This window comes from Anopheles marshallii, chromosome 2 (genome assembly GCF_943734725.1).
Source record: "Anopheles marshallii chromosome 2, idAnoMarsDA_429_01, whole genome shotgun sequence".
Classification (NCBI taxonomy): domain Eukaryota; kingdom Metazoa; phylum Arthropoda; class Insecta; order Diptera; family Culicidae; genus Anopheles; species Anopheles marshallii.
Window position 1 is genome coordinate 57326350 of NC_071326.1, and position 22092 is coordinate 57348441.

Consider the following 22092-nt stretch of genomic DNA (forward strand, 5'->3'; position numbering starts at 1 on the left):
GCATGATAAAAGCTGTAAACAAATATCAAATGTTCCTAAATGCAATTTCAGGAGATATTAATTAATTATCATACAAAAGAAACTCTGAGTTGGTTCTGTTAATAAACATGTATTTCATTCAACACCTATCTTGTGTTCTAAAACACGCAAGCTGCCAGATGCTGGAATTGATACAGATTATCAATTGTTCTTAGTGGCCATGATGGTTGGGAGAAAATCAAAGGAAACCCAAAAAAACACTTACACATTCCGAAGCTTAAGATGGTTGCAAATAGAACAGGTCGGTGGGAAACATATTTCAACATCTGCCTTCGTATGACTATATAGCTTCCGTTATTGTGCGCATTACGATAATAATAAAACATACACACTTGTGAATACGCTATACCATGGTGATTACACAATCACTATTTCGTTGCGGAAACGGACGAATGAGGTAATGGTAAATTTCACTTTCGATCTGCCGGTATCAAACAAATTATATGATCACTGTCCGACTACCAGAGAAACATTTTTGCCGCGTGTATTTGTGCAACGCGATACCGTTGGTTTATGTTACAACACTGAGTCAAGGCTAATGATGATGCGGATGACACCGTGTAAGATAGTAGATTGTTTTGCTATACGTTCCTCGTACTGCTAGAACGTGACAGTAAGGTGATTGTAAGCGAACCTTTCATATCGCGAACCAACTTCAAGGGACTTCGATATGTTGTGGGTCATTTCCCGCGCAAGGTTGCGCCGTGCTGGAATACAACGCTGAAAGCGCCTGCAACGAGACGCATATTCCAGTGCTTGCAACACTGCGGCCTACGTACACATCTGATGTTTACCCACTGGATTGCTGGCGCAAACTGGAATCACCTTCGATCATCCGGCATCCGGTACTCACTGGCATGTTTGGTTGCTCATTGATTGTGAGAGGTTACGCAGTTTAAAGCTAAACAAATGTTTGAAATCAAACATGTTTACCTATCTAGCATAGCATTATTCACTAGTAATATATTCTTGCCAAAGAATAATTTATGCTTTTTTATCAGTCAAAGTTGTACATACGCGCGACAAATCAATAATACATCTTAATGCCGCTGTTCTGATGCGATTGCAACACATGGAATTCCAAAACAACAACATAACGGACACACCCAAACATGCGTACGAAAGTAAACGTGAATCGGTTATTACGATGTAAACAGTACCCACGGAACGAATGGTACAGCCGGTATGGGTAATGCTTGAAACTGCCTGACCGATACGAATCGTTTCTGTGCATGTTTTCGTCACAATTCGATACCGGTTTTCTCACGCCAAAAAGTCATGTTCGATACACGCCGTAAGCAAAGGCTCCTTTTTGTATTTCTCCGGCTGTAACATGATGGAATGCTGTCTTTTCTTAAACGAATTCTTTTGTTATTTTGCCCCAATAGCAAAAGCAAAAGTTGCAAACTTGTTTTAGTTTCATTGTGTTGTGCTGTAACACGTCGAATGAATACATTTTTAATAGTAATTTTATTTCAAAAAACAACTACTCGCAATCAAACTCTGACAATTATGGCAAGAAATTTGAAAGAAGCGAACGGAAGCTCCGGTTTGGATAGAGGTTAAGAAAGTGGGAGAGAAAAACCTGTTTTTAATTTAGTTATTATCGGTTACAGGCCTGATAGCTTCGGCAGCGAACCAAGGGTTGTAAATAATACAAGCTTTTTCCTAGCGGACAACGACAGTTTAAAATTTAAGCTCTTTCAATGTGGTATGCAAAACATACAGAACTGTAATATGTTCATTCATTTCGTTTTCCATTTGATTTTTGAACGTAAAATTTATTTTGAAATTATTGCTGAAATCGTTGTTTAATTTGGGTTGACTCACTGTGTCTATTTTTAAACAAAATTCACACTTGAATGCCCTTTATTGTGGCCGAATACTTTCACTAGTGGGCGTGAGACTTCATGTTATGAGTAAAACCGTCATGCACACATTCATAATTATCATGCCACACATGGAATGCATGGCGCTCGCATAGCTAAGTCGCACACTATAAAAGGATCTTTAATTAGATCAATGCCAAGTATGTTTAACCACTGTTCAATCATGGAACAATCATGGAAAACAAACGCTGTTTCCTGTGCGAGGCATGCGAGCTTTGTCACACGCAAAAATGAGATATCGATCGAACACTACTAATATTTGGGTAATTTAACAGCTTTCAAAAATCCTAAGCGGCGATTGAACGTTAGACTCTTGCTTTACTGGAAGACAGTGCGATGCCGTTAGTGTTATTGGATGTATTTTACAGCAAACCGTTGATCGACCGCCGATATTTATAAGTTAATATTTGATTCAATTATTATGTACCCATTGTCGGGAAATGAGTTCGCTGCGCAACACTGTGTTGTTACAAATCATCAATTTAAAATATCCTTGGATGCATTTTGATGTTCTCTGGATGGATGCTTTTATGAGTTTATCCATTAACTATGTTTTACAGTTACAAGCTATGTACACTAGTACATCAGCAAACTGCATGTACAAGACCATCAAAATCGCATACCATTCAATTGCCGTTTTGTATCATGGTTTGAAATTCATCCAAAATAATTGAATTATCTGCCGGCAAATTGATTCATTTTCCATTAAATGCACGGTCCGAACGTGCTCCACCCAACGACATGTGCAGGACGGCGTCAGACTCTCGCAGACAGAGTAATACAACGTGGTGATTTAATTTCGTTTAAAAGTTTCAGTATCGTCAGGTAGCTTCATCCGCAAACTTATGCTACACTAGCACATAGAAACTGATTGTAATGAATCGTGTCGATATTCGTCTATCATAAATTATGATTTATTGTGTATTTTTAGCTTGCCTACTAGCATCCAAAAAGGTTCAGGCTCAGTGGTATATTTGCAAAACAACCTAAAAACCGAAAACAGCGCTTTTATTAAAACAGCGCTGTATTAGATCAACAGAATAATTTGCCGGGTACAGCAACATCATGACCATGCAGCGCGACATTGTGCCACGAACTGTAGTGCAAGTTGCGCACATTCAGGCGCTAAGACAATCATAAAAAAAACATCGAAAGCACGGACTTCGATCGTATGACAACCTGATTAATTGTGTTAACATGAGTACAATGTAACATAAATGATGGATACATTTTACTACCCAAACGTTTGAAATTATTTTTTTATTAGTATGGCAATCAGCAAGGTGTATCGGAATGTGGGCTAACTAACTTATGTCATTTCCAGCTATTTTGAAGTTGAAAGATTTCATGATGCGCGATGCTTTGGCGCATGCTAAGAGAAATGATTCAACTGCGTAAAAGTGAAATATTTCAGAACGCGTGAAATTTTAAATTCTTGCTGTAATTTGAAGCTGATGCTACAAATACACATTTAGCGAGTGACGTATTTTTGTAATTGTTTTAAATTATGAGGAATTGAAATAAATGAACGGTTTTTTGTGTAAAACCGCACCTTTGAATTTTTTCTCTACGATGGAATAAATAAATAGAAAGAATGTATGAAAGATCATTTCCGTGGAAATATGAAACCTTAAACTTTATTATTACAAATATTCCATTATCATTCAATTCAAAACATTCAATTATCAAAAGCAGGACCAGTACGGTATACACAAACTTCTCAGATAATATATATTAACTAGACCGAACGGAAATCAATACGCTCTCTAAACTCTCTCTCTCTCTCTCTTGGCGTAACGAGCTTCTAGGTGCATGCCTGCCATTTCTGGATTTTTAGACTTAATTGTACCACGTAACCAGATAGTCAGTGCTTGCTATAGAGGATTGGTCAGGATGGGATTCTGAACCGGTCCTGTCGTGCGAAGACTGACGTAGCTACTAAAACACCACCGGTCACCCCACGCTCTCTAAGCATAGACGTTGACAAATTGAAGTCGTACAGATCTTTTTTTCTTCTTTATCGGCACAACAACAACAACAACCTCGAGAGGTATAGGTCTGCCGTTTATGACTTTATAAGATTTCATCCGTAACTGGATAGGCAGTCCTGCGTACGAGAGTTTGGACTGGATGGGATTTAGGACCAGTTCTGGCATGTGGAGACCGGCGCTGATGCAAATTCGCTAAAAATCGAAACGCAAATCGTGAGAGCCTGTGTTGAACATTTTCCAGACGATTAATGCCACGAACCGAAAGAAAACATCAAACTACATTGCAATACCGAGCGCAGTGGCGAGCAATACAGTCTGTTCACTATTCACATGGGCTACATCCCTGGAATTATCTGCATATCCTCACCAAAAAGCTCAGACATCCAGTAGGTCTCCAAAATCTCAAATAGGCGCGTTAGTTTTAAGTTTAAATTAGGTTTAAGTTCGAGATTGCATAGCTGTACCAGATCGAGTAACGCGCTTTTCTGTATGAAACATTAGCATGGCATTTTTCGGGCACAGCTTGAGCAAGTTTCTGCCACACCTGCACATCGTCCAAATCTCTCGTTTTACTCCTAGTGCACCACAAATAAGCATAAAAACTGTACATCAATCCTACAGCGTTCTGACGATTTGTTTATGGAAATAATTAGACATTCTTCCCATCTAAAATGACGTTTAGAATAAGACATGCGCACCTGCTGGTATCTGAAAGCTTTTGGCTGAGCAATTAAAAAGTGAGTCCTTTGCCCTCTAATCTAAGAATAATTTATTGAATTATGAAGCTTTACCTAAATTTTGCATAAAGCAATTGAATTCACATGATGAAGACTTCCAATAGGGCTGTACTCGAAGGTTTACCTCCCATGAACATGTAAGAAATGTTGATAAGTAATTCGTAAGTCACCATGTTCATTTTTATAGACAATAAGTTGCAAGATGCTAAAATTATTGTCAATTTTTTTTAACAATCAGATTGACGACACTAGATGACTGACGTGGATGCCCCAAAAAGAATCCTTCGCGCGCGAAACACATTTAGGTTCATTTTGGTTTTAAGTCAGCATCACTCTAATAACCACGACGTGCTTAACATTCAGTCAGTTAGGCCAGTAGTCGGCAAATTATGGCACGTGAACCGCATGCGACTCTTTGGCACTTTGTGACTCTTCGTAGTTGTAGCTTGTTGCTTGTTGAAATTTTATCACAAAATTGTAACTGTAAACCTTATAGCGGATTCATGCGAATATGTGAATAAATTCAAGACAGTGTCGAAATGTTGCTGGAGAATAGTTTGACCTTGGGATTTTCTACATCCGTCAGTAGCTTGGTAATTGTAATTGGTGCTATACTGCACAGCGTCCCTAAATGATGCTTCACCCAACTTTTACTATCTAGAAGCGAGATAAATCTTAGGAAAGTTATCAGTTATTTAACCAATCTTTTTGTGCATTGAATGAGTGCATTCAATTTTTCAAAAAATTTAAAATAACGCGTATATATCTCTAGCAACAAAAACAAATAATAACATGCCCTTATGAAAGATCATGAATCAATTCAAGAATTATAAATGGGTTTTCCCAACCATCAACAGTTTATTTTCCGGCAGGCTAATGCTTCCGTTTCCATTCATATATTTGGTTCTTTTCATGATATTTTCATGTAGTTTTAGTCCGGGGGCATGATGGTTGCGGCACCGGTCTTCACACGAACGGACCGGACCAGAATTTCATCCGGACCAATCCCCGTACGCAGGATTGACTATCCAGTTACGGGTAAATAAAGTCACAAAAAATCTGACATGGCAGGCCTAGACCTCTTGAGGTTGTTGTTCTTTTTTTTTATTCAATAAGGACGACCAGGCATAGGTTGTTGTTGCCGAAAAAAAAAGAAAAAAAAAGAAAAAAAGAAGAAGTTTTAGTACGTCTAAATAACAATCAATACCAACGAATACCAGTGTATCGCAGATACTGAAAAAAGTCTCATAAAGTGTGTACTCTTAACGATTGGCTCTTTTGTTGGTTGTATTCAATTTCATAACATATTTTATAGTTTAATGCATTACAGTGCATTACACAGGGCAACGAATACACAACAATAGAACAAATTTTATCAGAGCGAACATAACTTAATCATCTCATCGATTCTCCAATGCTAGGATATTGATCGACCGTTAATATACGCTCCCTTCGTAATTATTTTTCAAGATAGTATATTATGTACTATGCTTATACTTACCATAACCTACAACAACCTATACATTACTCCAGTTACCCGGCGTGGTTAGGTTTGTAATTAAAAAATCTTTCTCTAGCATTCTGCTTTACCCTCAGTTCCATCGCTTACGTCGTACCAAGCCAAGGATGGATTAATGGTGCTATCACCTGCAGCCATGTTTAAGAAAATCTAATTTCTCTAACTCAATTTCAAACCAACATCGACACGTAAAACAAACAACTTTCGTCGCCGAAAAGCCGAAGGCGATTAATTCCACCGTTATTTACTCGATTCATTGACACCCTCTATGACAGCCACGATGAAGGTTTTCGCCCTATCAACAAATACGTCTGAAAATCTTTACGTTTTCCGCACTCCCAGCGGTATGACCAAACGAAATAAGCGATGGTGCGAATAAACTTAATCCACTCGATGCGTTCAATTGGATAACTCGGGAAAATAGATTTTGCTACCGCCCCTCTGGCAACGAGTCAGTGCACCAAATTCAATCAGACTATCGATGATAGTTTTGTTTCGAACTTGTTTCGTTGGCAAAAATATATAAATCGATGAATCATACTATGAGAACGGTCAAAAGTGATAATAATCTTCGTTTAATATAGGTTTAATGTATAAAAACTATTATATCTTAATTCAATATGCTATGAAATATTTATTTATAGATTCCAAACAGCTACTAAACTAAACTACAGATGTTTCACAGTGAAATTTATCGCTAACGTCTCTTTGAAGTTTCAAATGATTTATTTAATTTCAATAACTTCTGAGTATTTTTTATAAAGAACGGCAGCATTGCTGAAATATTTTTTAATCCTAAACTAAGATATAATTCACAATATTTTGTAAACATCTCCAAACGGTGAAATTGCACATTATGCCAGATGTACTCCACCGTTGTTAAAAATTTTGTTATAAATGAATAACCTTTGAAATGTAAAAATATATCATACAATATATCAAACAACATGGGCCAATGTGTAAGCGAATTATACGAAAATTTGCGATTGCAAATTAAAAAAGGCATCAAAAAGGATGTAAGTAAAAGTGAAAATAATATTAACAAAAAGGGTGTAAGTGCTTCGAATGCAATCAACTTTTAATAAACATAAACAACTCCTTCGGACTTGTTGAGATTGTGATTCACAATTTTCCTTGTTTATTCTTTCGTAATCTTTTCTTTGTTGCAATAACCATCTTTGTTGGCTTTGTTTCGCCCATTTTACAAGGAGATATGTTGTCTTTCATATTGTTTTAAAAGAAAACTAATGGAATGGAAGTTGGGAAATAACTATGGCTTTTAAAAAGCTATGCTTTTTCATTTTTTTCTTTTATTTTCTTTGTTCTACTTCATAAGTCGTTGAAGCAGACATTTTATGCATTACTGGGTGGTTTTTGGGATTTTGTTTTTTTTATTAATTCAAAAAAACTTACACCGACTGAAAAACTCTATTTGTCTGAGGCCTCTTCGGCATTATATGTCTGGCATTAAGGCATTCATGCGAGTAAAAAAACGTATAACATTGTAGGCATGATAGAAGCTTTATACGTGATGGAATGTGTGTCGAGAACAATGTTTTGTTTCTAAAGAAATGTCTGATTGAAAGAAATTTGAAGTTTGTTTTGTTACAATTAGTATAATTGAACGTACAAATTGAAATTTTGAACGTTAATTAAATTCACTCAGATATTTCAGGTTTTCTATCAAGAGATTGTATTCAGGAGAAATAAGTTTCAATTTCATTAATATTATGAGAAACAAGCTAATAATTGCAAAGCAACTTTGTCTAATCTTTAAAATAAGGATACATCAGTGAATTTCAAACATACATCATGGCATAGTACAAACATATCTTATGGTCTATTAATCATGAAATCTCTCATCTAACGATACTAACATTCAAAACTAAGGTCCCGTGAGACACTTGAACGATGCTCTTCCTATAACCTCAACTCAACTTAAAATACTGTTATAATCTACAACTTTTTCCGGAAACTCTTTTACATAATAATGAAAAATTAATACTATTGATTGAATGCGAACGGTATCACAACATTAAGATTATAACGTCGAAGATATCCCTATATTGCATGTACCTAAGAATCCAAGAATTACAAAACATTATCATCAAATGCTTCACGGAATGAGTGCTCCAATCATGACTCCCAAACGTAGGAAGGAGAAAATATGTACCTTTTTCTTGGGCAGTGAGTGCATTTGATAGCTTTTCAACTATTGCTGACTGACTGGTCTGACACTGCAATGTGCGAGATCAAGCGGCAGTCGCAATGCATGCCTTTCCCGACGACAAAATTTGCCATCACTCACCGTGGAAAGTGCATAAAAGATCAAAGAGACTTTTGAGCTCCTTTCAAACTCATCATCCACCCTTCCTCCCTACTTCAGATGCAGCTACTAGGCTCCATAAGGATGTTGCACAATGTGTAGCATCCGCTACCATCAACCTAGATATAAATGGTCCATCGAGACTTACAGCTTCAAAAACCTTATTCACCCTTGGTACTGACGATAACATGCCAAGCGCATCATGCATACACTCACACTCACACAGGAGGTGAATTATACACTTTTGTTCTTTGACTTCAACGTTTCGGAACATGGCAGAAATTTACATCCTTTCATGTTACGTCTCTTCGCGATGCGCGATAAACGACATCTATTTCTTCAACCGCTAGTCTTCAAACAGTTTTCACAACAATAATGAAATGCAATGCCTTAGGCATCCCACCAAATGGAGCTTTTCAGTAGGCTTGTCTATTTGATATGGTTGTGAAAACTATAGGAAGTTCATGTATGGTGAAGTATGTATTCTGTTGACCTAAAACTTAGGATATGGAAAAAGCAACATTCTGCCTTAAAATATTGCACACATGGAGACCATATACAAGACTATACGAATGCTTTCACATCGAAAAAGTCATTGTCCAAAGTAATAATGAATCTTAATTGCTTTACATAAAAAAATGCCGTAAATATTAACGTTACTAATAATAATAAGAGGAAGAACCATCATAGTTATATTGAATTAATATCATGTTTCATTTGTACGCGTAAACAGTAAGTAGATCATCTTTTTTTAATTCAATATTATGTAATATATTTCTAAATTGTAACTAAGTACATGTAATTGCTATTAGTCGAAAGAGCCTTGAAGAGTAACAGAAGCAGCCTAAAACATTTAAGTTTTGTAAACTTTCTTTAACTTCATGAATATGTTTTTTAATAAAGTCCATTCATAACATTGTTTAGCTAAATTAAATACTGCTCTATAATTTATTACATGAGCAGTTATGTGGAACCAGAAACAAACAAACTATTTATTTTTGAAGTACCATCAATCAGTTTTAATTAAAAATTACAAAACCAGTGACCATCTGGCAGAAGAATAAGTTTGTTTTGAATCGACTTCATATTAATGATCTTTCAATGGATGCAACGAAAGCTTCTAGGTCGATTTTCTTTACTTGGTTTCCATCTGAATTGATCATTCGTTAGCAAACCTCACGAAACACTCATATGGTGGTCTGTATTAATTTCGTTGAACAAAAAGTCATCAATCATTTCACACTAATAATGCGTAATGTCATTGCAGTTTGAGTAATGTATCTGTAGAACTCTGTATTACCAACAGTATAATTTAAATAATAGGAATCATTTTGTTGTGGCAAATTACAGACCAATTACAACACGCTAGTTTAGCAAACCGGTTAATGAGAAATACTACCGTTCCATATTACAGACACCCACATTCACCATCTGTTTTGGTCTACCGTCCACAAAAATATTTCTTACTTGTTGACACCGGTACGTGTTTGTTTACATAAGCATTTCGGAGATGCACAAATCATAATCTCAAGAGCCCCAGAAAGTAGAAAACCTGCAGTAGCACCTACGCTTTGTATGCTAAGTTATTTTTCGGAGTTCTTTGAATCTTTCGCACCTGATCCAGTCAACACCAACGACCTGCAGCACGTTTTATTATTTGTCCGACAACCACTGTCATTACTATTCAAGCAATACGTACGGAACAGAAATATGTGCTTTCGAGTGCCTATCCTACTACCATGGCCATGGCTTATGTCGATTTTTCCCATTGTCATGCACCTTAAAATTAAATCATGAATATTGATGAACCAAAGTGTTTAGTCGTCTGGTGGCTATTTTCTATATTCATTATAAACTAGGCATGAGCCTGGTCGTGATGTGATTCGGACGTTGGACAAAATGTCTCCAATTTTCTCGAAAACGTGCTCATGGTGGCATTCCATTTCGCTTTTACCTGCGTCTTTGGTAGATGCCTATTTTTCATCCTAATCGGTATAAATCATTCATAAATGTAATGAAGTTATGTAAGCTATTGTTAACAAGCTGTACAAACGTTTGCCTCACAAATGAAAAACATACATATTTATTGCGTTAGCTCCATAAGCGATCATGCAAGTTGTATGTTGCACCCACATACCTTATAAAGAATAGATAGATTAGAGTTTAATTAGGTTAAATAAAATAATCACAATTCTTCATTACCATTCAATACTACATATCCCACACGATGAAATATTTAATCCAATAAGGTACGGTAATAATGTGTTTGTGACACGGTACAAAGTAAATAAAGAAAGTCCTGGTTTCAAAAGTAGCGCCAACAAACCCATCCAGAAGCCTTGTTTTGTAATGTCGGCAAAATGAAAAAAAACACCGACAATGCGAAAAGCCGACCCGCTTGATGAACTAAGCCCAGTTCAGGTAGTGAGCCTATCACACCTTTCAAATATGTAATTATAACCTACCGATTTAACTACAACTAATATCCTAAGCATTAAAGTACCAAGAGCAAGTATGTTACTCTAATTGTCTTTCAAACCCTACAAATACGTAGAAATTGCTCTAGCTAAGCATAACTAAAGCAAAACTTTAATGAACTTTAGGGACAACATTCTTCGACCACCTTGTCCCTCCATACTGGACACGCAGTTCGTATCGTCATTTCCTACCAATTTTCCCACACAAAATTCGTCTCGAAGACTAGACGCCCAATGCATAAATTAGAAGCTGTGTATGAATTATTAAAACCTACCACTAGAATTAGATTGCGATTATCATCAGTAGCATTCTTTATAATTTGTAAACAGCAGTAGAAACAAATATTAAGCCCCTAAAATCAGATTCCATCATGAGATTTTTGTCGTATGGTAAATACGATCGAACAAAACAGATAACATTGGACACAGCAGGGGTCTACTTTGATTTTGTTTTCCTGTTGTTCGATATCTACTAGCGATGTATACCAAAACAGCAAGATGATTCTTTATCTTATGACTCGGGAGTTATATATTTAGGCTCATATTTCTAGAACAAAAAATCCTAAATTTCAAATGTTATGGGTTGTGTCCATTTTGATCTCTAGTCAGTCTTTTATTATTTTTTGCATCAAATAAGTGACTTGACAATTTATCTTGTCACAAAACTTACTATTTACATACTTTTTTGATTACAGTTACAGGGGTGTTTAATTTATAAATTAAATTTTTTTTATTTTTTTATCTCGTGTACAACAACAAAACTACCTAAATATACAAGGGATTGCTACAGTGTTTCGCAACGTCTCAAACAAAATTGACCGCAAGTTGGATCCAATACCATTTTAACACTATTTTTTACAGTTATCTTAACAATAAATCTGAAATGGTGATACTGGTTCCATGGAATAAGCATATGCAGACAGAGGTGACAAAAAAGTATGTGAAATCAATACACATTCGTAGCCATTCTGCCTACCTAACATCCTTGTAACTTGTTTGGAAGATTATAGCGTCGTATGAAAGTCAGGCATCGGATTTCCTCTATCATAAATCAGATAAACATCGACTCACACGTAACATTAACCGTTTTATTAGTCATGAAACACGCAGATTCACAGCCTGCCGTTAAACAGAAAGCTCAACGCATGGATGTGATTTGGTTGAAGAAAACTGAACAAATACGAGGATTCCGATAATTTTCTTCCAGCCTATAACTGCTTGATCAGCCCGGTATGGCTGAATCAGCGGTATACGTGTTTATATAAATGTATTTCGTGTTTTGTATAAATGGATGCCATTCGATCATATTGTCGCACGAAAACAGCACAGCGACAGAAATCGAGACAAGGGAAATTCAAACTCATAACATAATGAAGAATTTCGTCAAGCGCAGGAGTTCTTCGATTATGTTTTCAATCTTTTTGACCAAAGGAATTGGAAAGATAATGGAAATGCCTCACGGTTTGTTTATTATATAATGAGTTTGATTCATGTATCGTTCGATACATCTTTTGATTGCTTATTTCATTTACTTTAATCATTTCTATCGTGAAGTAACTGAAAAATGAAGAGCATATCAGTTGAAAGATTACATGTGATGATGATCAATAACAGCTTTAGTCAAAAAACAATTTCATTTGCTTATATTACTTTTCTGTCTCAAGAAAGCCGAAACTCGATCAAACAAAACAATAATCAACTTATTTCCCATGCACGGCTGCTTTTCAATTAGGGGTCCCGACTATCTTTCCGCCCAAGGCCTCCAAAGGTATTGATCCGCTACTGATCGTACCTTTCACTATAAAACTCCTCAACACTGTCTGTTATTTATGATTTTATGCATAAAGATAAGTATCATATTAAGTACTTAAATAATATTAGTTGCAGTTTCTTTAATACCTGCATTAACATTGTTAGAAAACTCTTTCTTTCTGTACGTGGCATCTTATCATCGTGGCATCGTCTTATTATCATATTAGTTTCGTCCGATTATTCTGCAAATAGTACATAATACAGAACTTTACCAACAGATTTCAAAATCTTTAAAGGGCATACGCAGTCGACCACCCGCTTAGAAGTCGCGATTTGTTGCCAGTTATGCCGGAATTTTTCATCATTTACATATTTGAACAAGGGCTCCAACGGCGACAAACAATTGTACCGTGTTGTCGATTCGGGTGGCTGTTAAACTACTGTTTAGAGTAGCGGCAAACGAAAACACACATCAAACAATGCGGCATCTTTCCCCGGCTAGATAAATCGTTGTGTGTATATTAAACACAACAAAAAAAATCTAACTCACTCTCGTGTCACCAATGCGCTATAACGAGGTTTTGTCAATAAAACACTCTCTACAAACAACTTGTTTCATTTGGGGTATGGTTGACAAAACTTGGCACCGCTCTTGCGCCACCATGTAACAGTTGTTACACTATTAGCCATAATTAGTTGTAAAACCATTCAAACCATTCAACAATAAAAATGCAGCTTTTTTAAATATAACATATTCCTTTAAGGATCAAAAATTCCAAAGAAAATATTAACTCCATAATGACTTCTTTGTTGTACAAACTTAGTGCATGGAAGCCCGGCTAACAAACAACATCTACATACATTTACACGAGCAAATGAGCTTTGAACAATTCAGGAAAAAAATAACCGCCTGAACGGTGTTATCACCGTACAAACAATCTCTTGTCGCGGAAGCACTTCAACCGGCTAATTTGAAAAAGAACACATCGCATGGCCCACCCCTGGAACGCCATGATGCACTGGTAGAAAAGAGCTAATGTGTGTTGAAGTATTGCTCCCTTTAGCATCCCCAACACAATCGGTAGTGCTTTGTATTGCTTTATATCTTCCGGCTAGATGAATTTCGTTTTATCTTGTGCGGTCCTACGCTTCAAAGGAGGCAGATGGTTTTATTCTCGTCAAATGCACTCTCAATTCTAGATTCACCAACGCTGCGCTATGTTCTATGATCTTGAAGCCGCGCTTCAAAGCTCTTGTGCTGTGCAAATATATCTGCCGTCGTCACCACCTCGCGTGGTGTATGTATATTTATTTTGTATCACATACCTGCTGAATGTGTTGATTCCCGGTGAAAACGGCGTAACATTGCGCGACGCAATCACGCACCATTGTGTATACTCCATCGTTTTATCTTCCTAGCTCTCCTCCGTTAAGAATAGCCATGTAAACTTACAGTTAATTATGAACCGTTCCACTCACTTTACATGAAGCCGCTACCGCTTGTTTTAAGAGACTTCGTACAATCCAAAACAGCAGAATGATAAAATGAAAACCTATTTAAAAAAATGTAATGTGTTGTCATCAAATTAAATCATGTCTATAAAAATATGATATAATTATTTTTTAATAAAAGCAAAATAAAATCACCTTCAAAAAGAATCGAACCTGAGGCTACTTCACACCAAGCACAAAAGAATGTTGCCTTAACTCTTGAATTAACGATGAGATAAAACAAATATATTTAAATATACGTATGATCGAGTGCTGACAGCTATTGAAACCATAAATCGATCGACAATTGCGCATGTATGTTTAACGTGATTAAGCGCGTTGATTTATTACTATCGTTACAGCACAGTAGCCGAATGAAGTGCATCATAGGCTAAAATTTTTACTGTGTGTGAAATAAATAGCAGAAAAAAACAATTAACATTTGTTTCTAATGTTATTTTAACAAATTATTTAATGTTTCACAGTGTTTGAACTAATTTGCAATAATTTGTTGTAGTTTGATTTTCATGAACAACTATAAAGTACAACAATGAACTTGAAACGTGTGCTGCATAAGTCTTTGCAAATTTTATTTTAATTTTACGATGAATGTCTCTGAATATTCAATTTAAATTACAATGCACATGTACCTCTCAAACCAAGAATTAAATACAGCCCGAGCCAATGCAGTTTTCTCGATACAATCGATAATCGACATCTTTACGAATTACTGTTTAGCATCGTCGATATCGTTCACACTGTAAATATTTACATTAATTCACAACATAGAGTCACTAAATAATGTTTATACAGTTAATTACCAAATTTATTGCTTGTTTACCTATAGACTAGACACATCGTAGCCTACTGCGACGGGCGTAAGGTTAGCATCCTGCGTTTCCTTTTGTATGCGGCCAAATTCCATTCAAATAGAGCGTTGCATCGCAAGAATACGGCCGACATAAACACAGGTTCTGTTGTTCAGCTTACAAAAAGTACACATACGCATACATGATTCACAACGAATGTTCCAAATTAATTTATATACATCCGGTCTTTGACACTGCGTTGGGTGCAAAAAAACATTCCTTTGGTTCAGTGAAAATGTTATAACTTCTTTTCTCTAGGACAATTTCCAAACAATAGACTTCTAAGAACGACATAGCTGGAGTTGGTCATTTACCCAATGCGTTACCTGCGTGTGTACAGCTGGCAGCAGTGTACAGAAAAATCTTTTTGAAATATCCTTATTTCCTTATTCTCACCTTTCTGCTCTGTGGGTTTCAATAATTGCTACCTTTCTTCCCAATTCGCTCTGCAGACTCGGCGGGACAAAATGAAAATAAATATTTTGACGTGCTTAAATGTCCGTGTGGTCCGTTGGGTGTCCACCAACATTCGTGCTGTTTATTTTTCATGCTGGTATAGAATTTGATCTTATGCTTCTTTAGAAAACCATCGTACCTACAATGGTCGATCTTTTCTGAGGAAAATGGGAGTGAAATAATAATAACCTAAGAGGATTGCAAAAGTGCATTGAGTTTAAAATAGGAAAAGGAAAATACTTTGTCGAGGAAGCTTTGGCGTCACATGTCCCATACATGCATTGTGCGTCCTTCATCGTTTGTTACTCGGTAGAATGTGTATGTATATTTAAATTTCTCCTTTTTAATTTTCTCTCGTTCTTGAACTGTTACAAAAACTCAAATTAACGATATGTTTCTGACACGATGATACAACTATTTCTATCTATGTTTTAGTCCTTCCTTGTTTTATAAGTTATAACTATAACTTATAACTAGCTTAATGAATATGTTGCATTACACAGAGTGTTTTGCTGTTAGCTGTAAATAATGAAACCCTTTTTCCTCTGGCTTTGTACCATACAGACAGAGTGCATGTACATGCTTTTTCTTCTCAGTGACAGTTCTGGCCCATTCTACGCTACGCACAATAATGATTGTATCAAAATAAATTGGTTTATAATAAAATGCATACAAATGCCTACGAACCCTGCTGTTAATCTTCTGTTCTTTTGCCGTCGATAATCTCTGAGACAAATGAAACATTTTTCATTCACAGCTTAATTAACGGAAATTGGCAGCTAGTCACAGCAGGATTCGATGCCCTACTCTGGATAATCGAAACATTTGAAAGCTCGTTAATGCAACAAGAAATCCAAGGTTTTCTAATTTTCCGTTTGTATATGTCTGCATGCTTCCATTTTACATTCCAATGAAATGTAATCATTTTCCCGGGAAGGAATTCGTTTTTCTAAGGAAATTCAAAAAAATTCTTCCTTTCTTGATAGTCGGAAAGTAAGAACCTATCGGTGTTTAATAAGCAGGAAACATGTATCACCTTCACTGAATCCTGAACTATACATTTCACTGAATCTATTTCATCGTTGCAAATAATGTAAAAGTATTCGAACAGTAACATTTGTAGCACTTATCTTTTTCAAGAATATATTTCATTCTTTCGTCGAGATAAACGAATTTTGAAGGAGTGTAAATGTATTATTTTCATTTCTTCATAATACCTTTCATGATTTTGTTTGTAATATGATAAAGAAAATTTCGTTTTCTTATGTGCAATCATTTCTTGTTAAAAAAATATTCAGCTTGCTTTAATCTTAGTTTTCTCTTTCTGCTCACTTTAAATCTCACCTGTCGAAGCACTTACGTACGTGTCCTCAAAGTCATTACGAAAACATGTTTCATACTTGTGCGTTAAAACAGCATTCAATTCATTTGATTCACATTTCCAACACCTTTTCTACCGAAGCTGTGTGCGTAACATTGCGTTTTTATGCACGAGACTTGCATTATTAATGAAGTGCTTAAAGAACCGGTTTCTACACAACTGACCCTCGTCAGTTTAACTCAGTGTGTCGTACAATAACATTACTATCTTATTGCTTGCTTAATTGTGTGCCTCACGTTTCAATTATTTAGTTCTCCAATACCACCTCAAATATCTATTTTCATATGTTTATTTTATTGTACTTAGTTATCTAGGTAACGACGATACGACTACGGCTGAAATTTTAAATGCAAAATCCGGTACAATGCTTAGCATTGGTGACTAACAGTACTTACATTTTTAACAGCAATTACTGAATTTAAAAAATGTATACATTTCGTGACATAATTCTATTGCTTCATTTCTATCTATTTTTCTTTACTTCTAATAAAGAAGGTAATCACTGTTCATTGGAAGGTTTATGATTAGAAAAAAAACCGCAAGGAAATCGGAGTAATCTCTTTTTTCCTGGAATGTACGTGCCGTTTTAGTAACAACAAGTTCTGAGACTATGTAAATGTCATGTAAAAAGTCGCTTATGTTTGACCACCCTTCAGAAACATACGTAACACCTCATAACGCGTGAAATAACATTAATATACCTCACCATCATAAAGGTAATAAAAAAGCAACGCATGAAAATCCGTTAAAGTTAATTTAAATCGCTTTGTGTTGCTATCAACGTTCTCCGCATAACCTCTACAAAATTTATGGACTGTGCATGTTTTGACATTGCACGAAATTCATTTCCATCCACAAAATCCACCGACATCCAGTAACTATTAAGGGCTTAAGTCTACGCTTCTGAGACTCATCATTTTGTCTGTCCCAATCCCACGTGAACTTTCACCAATCCCTCGATGAACGTTCTTCTGTTTTCACACACGGTTATTAAGGGTGACTTTCATTAGAATTAACGCCAAACATGCACTGTTCCAAGTTTTTCACACCAACAATTATGACACAGTGGACAAAATGAATGCGCCATAAATTATAAAGCAGCGGAACCGTACCAAAACACATCCGATGTCATGCATTTCCTCACATTGATTACTCCTTCAATAAACAAATATATGGTAATCAAAATTTCAAAAAACTTATTCTAAGAGGTTTCTTTTTACCCTGATTTTCTTCCTCATTTTAAGCTTGTATCTATTTCATTTTGTTCGCTTTTGCTTGAACAAATTGAAAAAAGAGCATTTCATTGCTCTGTTGTATTCAGGAAATAGGGATATGTTGAGTTTTCTGTTGTTACTAGCTTAATAAACAATTTCCTATGACCCGTTAACACTAACCAAAAAACAACCCTCGTTATTAGATTATCTTTGTTCAATCGGCTATAAACATCGTTTTACGACTTATCGCCCCCTGCAAAATGGTAAGTGATTTCATTGTGCAATAAAACAGCAATTTGCTGCCTTGCTGTTCCATGTTTAACTGCAGAATAAAAATAGAATACTACTATTACTTTAAAGGACATGCAGGATGCAAAAAAATTATATCAATCAAAAAATACTAAAATATAGTAAATTAATATCGCGCAAAACGCCATATGTATAGCATGTAACCTGAGATTACCTGTGGGAGATGATTAAGTAAACGATGAGCATCTTCGTGTGACGCACCAATTGCAGAATTCATTCTATGCATACCATGCATGCTCTGTGACGATGGGTACCGGTAGTCAAAAATCATTCCCAAAGTACCCTTCAAACTAACAATCGCACCGTGCCACCCCTGGCACAAGAATATGGTGAAAAACTTGCTCGTCATTATTAATACGTCTACCGAGTACACGCGCCAAAGGGCGGATTCTACTGAACAGGGGGACGAATGTATCAAGAGCACTTGACGATTATGCGACGCGCATCGCGGGTGGTAAATTTACGCCATGGTTTTGAATTTTACGACTGTGGTCCACCCCTGTGTTTAGGGCGTCAATGTCAAGAACCGCACCGGGCTTCGATATCCATACTTCGGACATCGGCAACGGTTAGTATGCACGTTACGTTCCACGATACACATCCCGAGAAGGTTGAAGCAACTGGTGCACAGGCTGATATGAATCAGTGGCGTTTATTATTTGCAGGTCACTGCCTGTTCCCGTCCATCCCATCAGATTGTGGAGGTTTACGATGCTATAAAAGCTAGTCACAACAGTGCTATACTACTCTTCCACAACTCTACATACCAGGAATCGTTGCGCGAGTTTTTGTCGTATTGCTGCAGGTTGTACAAATCAGAACCGCATAGTTAATGGGACTAATCGAAAATATGGCGATAATTTAAATAATTGTTCATTGCAATAAAAGCAACAAAACTGGACCCAAAAGTCTATTACACATCTCTAATAAAATTAAGGTAAGCAGTAATATGTAATTACGTGCAGCCTTTCGTCAGCTCAGCCTAATTTTCTTCTGTTCATTCCACAGCAGTTGTTCTACCACTCGATAGCTGCTTTTATCAATTGACAATAGTTTACACCTTCACACAGTGGCTTAGACGAAGCGTGAAACAGCTTGTCAAACATCGCGACAGATCTGTCGAGACTGTTAACTCCGAAAGCGTAATACAAGAAAACATTCCTCCGATGGCCTAATCGGAACATGTAAAACAGCCTGAACGTGCAACCAAAGCAGAGCATTTGTATGTTTTTGTTTGTTTGTTTCCCAGCCATCCATAATTTGTTTGGGGGACATCGGATAGAGTGTCCAGGTAGATTGGTCAGTTCGTAAACTAAACTGTTTACCGGTCCCACGAAACCCAGGTTTCAGTTATCTCACGTCGAAGATCTAACAGAACATCGTGTTTGTGACCAATTACCTACACCGGGTTGGATTTTCAAGATTAACGCTATGAATATCCATCGGAGTATTTGATTGTCTTCGTTTAGGCTTCTATCGTACGGCGTCATAGTTGGACAGTTTTCTTATTTCGGAATTTTTCTTTTTCCAATTTCTTCCAATTTCCGATATGTTTACCCCTTCGTTACACTAGCACATTCGTCGGCATTCCAATTAAGAGTCAAATTTCAACTGCATGAGAATCAAAGCAAAACAAAAGGTATTTGCATCTAGCTTAAACTTAGGTAGATTCTTCTGACATTATAATACTTTTCTTTCCTTAGATATCTTTTTATTCTATTTCATTTATTCTATTTATTTTCATGTTCAAAGATGACTTTCAATATGATTTAATTATTTTTATTTCATCAAAAACTACATGACTGTATTGCTAATATCAAACAACATTTTTTCTAATAAAATTAAAAAAACTTTATGGGTAACTTTGATGCAATGGCGAGTTTAAAGAAACTATCGGTAACAGTAAACAAAACACATTCATTGTTTTAGACAACTGTCGTTCCATCATTTTCAACAGCTTATAAAAAATGTTTATAACTTACAATCGTGAACCCTTTGTTAGCTTTTCATACTTTTGCCTCAGGAACTTTTGAAAGCAACGTGCTAAGGGTACACCAAATACAAGTGTAGCTGGAATTATGTTCGATTTCCAATAAACAGATGGTCCCAATTCACCTGAAGTAGCCACACTCTGGTTAGATTCCAACCAGATGACCAGCCGGTAGCTTAAACCAGGTCCGATGGCACTCCACGCACAAGTACCGTAGTCCACTACGCCGGCAATCATCGGAATTGGCAACCATAATTGGCTGTATTTACGAAACGTTTATTCAAAATTAATCATCATAATTATCAATTTCCTTAACTTTCCCTCTCCTCGTCCCCAAACCACCGAATCTGAAGTTATTTCTCGACGGACTGCTTAGCAAGTTTGCAGGCGTATGCTTGATCGATCTTCAACGCGCTATACGAACAGCCAGATTCGTTTTTTTCTCCTCCAAACCCGTAACTGTAGATTATGCTCGTTTGTTTGTTTTTCATTCAAAGCAAAGCCTTCAACAAGTCAAAACCTTCCAGTCGCTGCGAAGGCAAAGAAAGTTGCCGAACAATCCGAAAACGGATTGCCCGAAATAGCCCACGTCCAATCCCCCAAAGATGCGAAGCCTGGTTGTCAGAAGCCCTGGACGTTCGGTTTTGGCGCAACACGTTCGTCCCCACTTGCATTCGATTTCTATTATGCCTTCCATGCCTAATTTACACCTATTACACTCTTTCCGGACCCACCACTCTTGTTTGGCCAAGCTTGCTGACTGGCCGTTGACTACCGAAACTGCTCTTCCTTCCAGACACATGCGTAAGCTAAACATACGAAATTATTTTAATAATGTAATTATCTTGTTTAGATTTCGGACCCATCTTTCCCAATTTTCTTCTTCACTGCGTTCGCTGCCCCGAGACGTCGTTGAGCTTTCGTCGCCTTCATGCCTCGAGGAATGGTTCGTGTTCAGCTTTATTTGAAGCCTCTCATGTATACCTTTTGTGGTCGCGTTAAGCTTTAACTCTGCCTACCACGTACCAGCGTATGACCGTAGGCAAGATGACCCGACTTTGCAGTACCTGCTGTCCATCATCACTCGAGCTCCACTCGAGCTAAAGCAAAGATTTCATTGTGATCTTCGTAGCAACGATGTGTAGGATGAAGACAAATAAACTCTATCTCAGTGTATCTTGGCAAAAAACATGCTGTTGAACCCACGTTGAAATGTGTGGTTTTTATTTACCTTTTTCCGTTTTGTAACAACCCACGAACCAAAATTATTGCACCGATTAAGGGGTTCGATTATTGATTTTAATGAGGCAAATGACGGTTATAAGAATGTAGAAAGATTTATTTATCCTTTCAAACCAAACACGATAGAAGTGTTCATTGTGTAAATATAATTTTAACAATGAGCGATGAACGGGTCGAATGTTAACAGATTATTAAAATGTTAAAAAATGGTACTGTGTCTTAGATTAGCCTACCACTCAAAATTTAAGTTGAGTGTTATATTATTGAGACTTTAATTAATTACACTAATATTTGTAGAGCGTTTTTATAATAAAAAACTGTTATGAAATTGACTTTTAAATAATATAATACACTTTTTATTATTGATCGAAATTGCTCGATCGAAGATTGCAAATACCAAAGGTATTTGT